The sequence below is a fragment of the Dipteris shenzhenensis genome, chromosome 25 (genome assembly GCF_047967505.1).
Source record: "Dipteris shenzhenensis isolate YYH24624 ecotype China chromosome 25, Dip_SZ_1.0, whole genome shotgun sequence".
Classification (NCBI taxonomy): Eukaryota; Viridiplantae; Streptophyta; class Polypodiopsida; order Gleicheniales; family Dipteridaceae; genus Dipteris; species Dipteris shenzhenensis.
This window is the reverse complement of record NC_141620.1, coordinates 36,675,063-36,681,040: the sequence shown is the minus strand read 5'-3', so window position 1 is coordinate 36,681,040 and position 5,978 is coordinate 36,675,063.

Below are 5,978 nucleotides of genomic sequence, written 5' to 3'. Positions count from 1 at the left end.
GCAAATGAAAGGCTACAAGAGTTCCCAATATTAAAGAAGAATCTTAAAAGAAGTAGTCACCCACATACCTGCTATGATATGGAAGTAGCAAAATGTCAATTACTTCAAAATTGCAGTGTTTGAACCAGCTGGAAATACTCATGGGAGTCTCTTTTGCATCTCTTAATCTAGAAGAAATGGCTGGATCAACAATATGGACTGTATGTTGTACAGAGGGATGAAGCCAGCTTCTCATCATGCTGCATAGGATCAGAACATAATTAGGGTAGGTTATAAAAGAGTTACAAGGAGGATTGACTTGCAAAAAATGTAAAATTTAAAGACACTTACTAGAGAATTGCAAGAATGAGAGTATCTGAGCAATACTCATTCTTGTTAGCCAATGCTGCTAAGCATTGTTTTGTCAAATCAAAATCATTGACTGAAACTTCATCCTCAATATGTACAACTACATCAGGGCCCAGCTCCTTCAACCTTCTATGTATGTGTAGCTCCTTCTTTCCAGTTTCCACATCTATCACAGATTTTGTTTCTTTTACTTGCTTCTTCAGTGAGTCCTCATAAGCAGCCTTCCCTCTGGTGTTCTTTGAGTGTGTTACCTCAACAACCTTTACCTCATCAACCTTGACCTTCCTTGTGGGTGGAATTAGCAATATATCTCTCATTTTGATGTCCTGCCATTCCACAGGATGAACCAGCTTGTCATATCTCCATCTCACTCTGGACAAAGTGTTGAAATCTTTGGCCATCAAAGTCACCCTGTGAGCATGGGCTGCTACAAGCATTGCATCCTCAAAATATTTCTCCAGGTAATCCTCTGCCATTTCCTGCAAGGAAAGAATGGCAGTTCTATTCCACCTGAACCCAAGGTTCCAACTGTCACAAATTTCTCTCACTAGTCTTTGAAAGGGTGCTTTGGGTATTGCAAAACCTATGGCTTTCTGTTGCCTCCTTATTTCCCTAAGCACACCTGCACCCTTATTCAATCTTTTGGCCTTTTGCTTGAGCAAGCGCATTGGCTTACCCTTCCTGCCATGTGAAGCTCTTCCCTTTGGAGGCACACTAAACTTCTTGGAACCTGTCCCAGCTGCTGTTGCTGCAAGACCTGGTCCTTTGCCAACTTGCCTTGCAGTTGATTTGGTCCTTGCCATCACTCTGAAAAACTGCATACAAAGGATTGGAAAGAGATCAAAGACATGAAGAACATGTTCTAACAAAGAAAAGGCAATCACAGGGGTGGTAGAAGCCAAATAGAGAAATTTGCAATAAAATGCGATATGAGCAGTTTGGAATTTCAAACAGGTCCACATCGCATTTTGCTGCAAATTTTTTAAATGAAATGTTGGTGCACTCCTACAGTGATTTCTATGTTTCTCCAACCAAATACAGTATGAATGGAGGTCATCCAAGAAGATCACATGCAAATATCACACTTGAAAATCTGCATTCCTCCAGTGATTTCTCTGTCTTGGTTTGAGCCTATGCATTTCCATACAGGATGTAATTTTTCTATTTTAGGCAAGAAGATTGCAGAGACTAAGGAGAGTCACAAAACCAGACATGTTCTCATGAAGAAAAGGCAATCACAGAGGTGGAAGAAGCCAAATAGACAAATTTGCAATAAAATGCGATATGAGCAGTTTGGAATTTCAAACAGGTCCACATCGCATTTTGCAGCAAATTTCTGAAATGACATGCTGGTGAACTTCTACAGTGATTTCTTTGTCTCTCCAGCCAAATACAATATGAATGGAGTTTATGCAAGCAGACTACAGCTATGGAAGTCAAAAAACCAGAACATGTTCTCACAAAGAAGGCAATCACATGGTGGAAGAAGCCAAATAGAGAAATTTGCAATAAAATGCGATATGAGCAGTTTGGAATTTCAAACAGGTCCACATCGCATTTTGTTGCAAATTTTCTAAATGACATGCTGGTGCACTCCTGCAGTGATTTCTATGTTTCTCCAACCAAATACAGTATGAATGGAGGTTATGCAAGAAGATCACATGCAAATATCACACTTGAAGATCTGCTTTCCCACAGTGATTTCTTTGTCTTGGTTTGAGTCTATGCATTTCCATACACTATGTATTTTGATTATTTTAAGCAAAAAGATTGCAGAGACTAAGGGGAGAACCCATTGTTCCTGACCTGGAGTCTATCTGTGGATGTGCTGTGCTGCTGAGGAGTAATCTGTGCTGAGGATGATTCTGTGCTGCTGGACAAGATGCTGATGCTGCAGAGGCAAGAGAGCAGAGATTGGAGGGCAAGAGTTCTAAAACAGGATACCACAAAGAAGTGCAAATAGAATTAAAGAATCACTAAATCCCACACGTGTGGAATCTAGTCGTTTTTCACACGTGTGGATGGGACCCAGATCTCTTGGAGTTTGAAATCTGGCACGTGTGAAAGTACACTTTATTCCTTGGAACTTGTGCCATTCATTATTTCATCATGAATACCACAACCACTTTTCCCTCCCCTGGATTCCAATCTCTCATCCCTGCCACGACTCTCTCCTGATCCTTTCTCTCTGATTCTCTCCTACCCAGCACACTCCATCCAGACTGCAACCTGCCTCAGATCTCCAGGTTACCTAGAGTGCAAGGTTCAAGCTAGAGAAAGAGCAGGAGATTTACCAAAGCAACTCATTCAACATGGAAAAGGAAAAAAAAGGTCAGAGTTCTAGTTTGGTTTCAATGTTTTTCAACATTTATTTCTTCCAGCCATTGGATTTTTTATGTCCCAATGTCTTCACTCAGCTCCATCCTTCTTCCACAATGTGGTAAATCACCCAGAAATTAGATTGTAGGTTGATATGAACAGAACCAAGAAATTTGCAACAAAATGCGAGGAGAGTGGTTTGGAATTCTCTAAACAGCCCATCTCGCATTTTGCTGCAAATTCCTCTTGTGGACTCCTTGCTCATGAAAATTTTCATTCATTCCATTTTTTCTATTGCATATGAGAGCATAGTGTCCAGGAATCACTGAAATGATCCAAGTGCTTGATTTGACATGCACATGAACAGAACTTGAGAATTTGCAACAAAATGCGAGGAGAGTGGTTTATAGTTCTCTAAACAGCCCATATCGCATTTTGCTGCAAATTCCTGTTGTTGACACATTCCTCATGAATAGTATCACTCATTCCATTATTTCTCTTGTATATGAGATCATAGTGTCCAGGAATCACTGAGATGAACCAAGTTCTTGATTTGACATGCACATGACCAGAATTTGAGAATTTGCATCAAAATGCGAGGGGGGTGGTTTACAATTCTCTAAACAGCCCATATCGCATTTTGCTGCAAATTCCTGTGTATTATTTGTTTCTCACTTCTACCTCATTAATTTGCTACCTTTAGCCCTGTGGAGATCTTCCTTGATGATGAGAAATGTTTTTGTTTTGGAACAGCTGGCTCCCAGGCCCCACCTTTCAAGAGGAAGCTGGACTTTTCTGCTGCTATAATAAAACCTCAGCAATCACCAGGTGAGTAATGAGATGTCATGAAGGAATTATCTGGTGATATACAATGCACTCACTGATTGCTTATGTCAGCATATAGAATTCATAGTATATAAGTTTTTGAACAGGCAAAAAGAAGAGGCTGGAGCAGAGTGCTGATTCTTCCAGCAAAAAACAAATGGAACCAGAAGAGGACAGTTCTCCAGATTTGCTCCTATTTGAGTTTCTTCACAAATGCAAGGCTCAGAGTAACTTCCATTTGTACCACAGTATTTTCAACATGGAGTTCTCAATGAGCTCTGTACTGGAGCAACACAAAGATTTTCTTTCAGACTATTGGGATGCCTTCAAAGAACTGACAGAGGCAGGAAGAATTGTGGGAGGTGAAAAGGTTTTTGTGCACATTAATCATATTGTCTCCAATGACAGGCTGAGGTACCATGTGAGCAGAAGATTTGACAGCCTGCCTGATCACTATAAATTCAACTGTACTTTGCACACCAGAAAGTGCAGAGTGCTGGAGGAGAGCATGGCATTTCTCATGTACATTGTCTTCAGTCAGGAGTCTTTGGATGAACAAGGGCAGGAAACAGAAGAAGAAGACACATCTGAAGCTTTTGAAAAGGAGGATGTTTCTTTGGGCTCTGAAATGGCAGAGCAAGAAGAAGATATCAACCTTCAGGATGAGGGGCTGCAAGTGGCTGCTCTTGACCTTGTTCAACTGAGGAATAAAACTCTGAGGGGAGCAGAGCCAGTTGAAGATTTTGATGTTCAAAGCAGCAACTATGCAGTGCCCATGCTTCCAGGTGTGTTGATTGGTGGAAAGGATTATGTTTTCCTCCATGATATAGAGTATATGTTTGATTTGAGGGAGGACTATGCCATTTCCCTTATTGCCCAGGCTTCAAGGCTTGACAAGGAGGTTGGCATAGAGGATGACCAATCACTTCTGGCTTTGGAAACAATGTTTGATCCTGTAGAGGCCCTTTCATTTTGTTTCAAAGAGGCTGAAAAGTTCCAAGAGCCAGATGAAGCTGCCTTCCAGCTCACACAGGAAGCTATGAATCTCCCAGCTCTATACACAGAAAAGACTAGAGAAGAGGCTGTACAAGAAGGGAGAGGGATAAATCTTTGGAAAGATGAACTGCTTGTTGCTGATGAAAATGAGAAGGTACTTCAAATCATATACTTTGACTTCTGCTTAACTTTAGTTTTGTAGGTTGTGTATTGTCTCACTCCAATCCTTTGATATGTTGCAGCTACAAATTGAGGATGACACATTCCTCCAGAGATCAAGTGGAAGCAGGCAGGTTGGGTTTGGCAAAATGTCAGGCCTAGCTCATTATATTCATGATCTAGGCAGTGCCAAGATCTTGATTTACCATAGGCAGTTGAGCACCAATTGAGAATCCATTGTTTACTTCCTAAAATGTTTGTCCAGGGCTTTAGGTGGACATGCTCTTTCATGGCAAAAGGAAAAGATCATTTTGATAGACAGGTTGTCTGCCATAGATATATTTGGAGATTATGTGAATAAGCAGGCCTCTAGGGCCGCTTACTTTTTGTCTTACACTTCTTATGCATTAGCATGTGGTGTTAAGGACCCCAAATATCTGGAGGGCTATGGAAAACACCAGCTTGTAAGGTTTCGAGAGCCACCCATGATTGCATCAGGCCACACAATCCAAGAAGAGGAACAGGTGGAGAGAGCTGAAGAAAAGGATAAAGAGACAGTCAACATCAAGCCAATAAAGAAGAAAAAGACTCCAATCAAGATCAAAAAGAGAGTTCCGATGAACAGGCCCTGGGAGAAATAGGATTTAGTCATCGAATATAGCACAAATATTATATTAAATTTGAACTGATTTGTATAAAGTCTTTGATATCTGGTATGATCTTGTATAAATGATTAATAAGTTGATGATGAAATGATTTGTATATTTACATAGAGTGGTGTCGTTAAATATTAAATGAACAATATATTGAAATTGTAAACAAATTGTATTAAGTTCAGATCATATGTTTCACATTGAAATTTTTTTCATGCATAACACCAAGAGTCACTTGTTCCACTAAAAAAATTTATATTGAATGAGTTTGAAAACATGTGGACATAACCCCAATATGTTACAAATGAGTCCTATTCATGTTTACTTGTCCATTTATGGTTTCTAAATATCTTCGATTCCCTCCACTGTCTATGTCTCTCTGCTGCAATTGAATTGTCTAGAGCTTGTCTTCGTCTTTGCTTTTGGGCTAGAAGAAAAGCAAGCTTGATTTTGGAGCTAGCAACTTTTCTTTTAGCATGCAGCCTTTGTAGTATGCCTCGGTAAAACCATTGGAAGACTTCCTTCAGACTATTCGCCTTCTGACTCCCTCCATAGTGTTGTGTGTGTCTAAAAAATGCATTACGTGCCATGTAGTGAGACTTCTCCATGCCTTGGGTAGACCAAATAGCTGGGCATCCATACTTTTTGACAAAATAGGGAAGGTGGTTGTATATGATA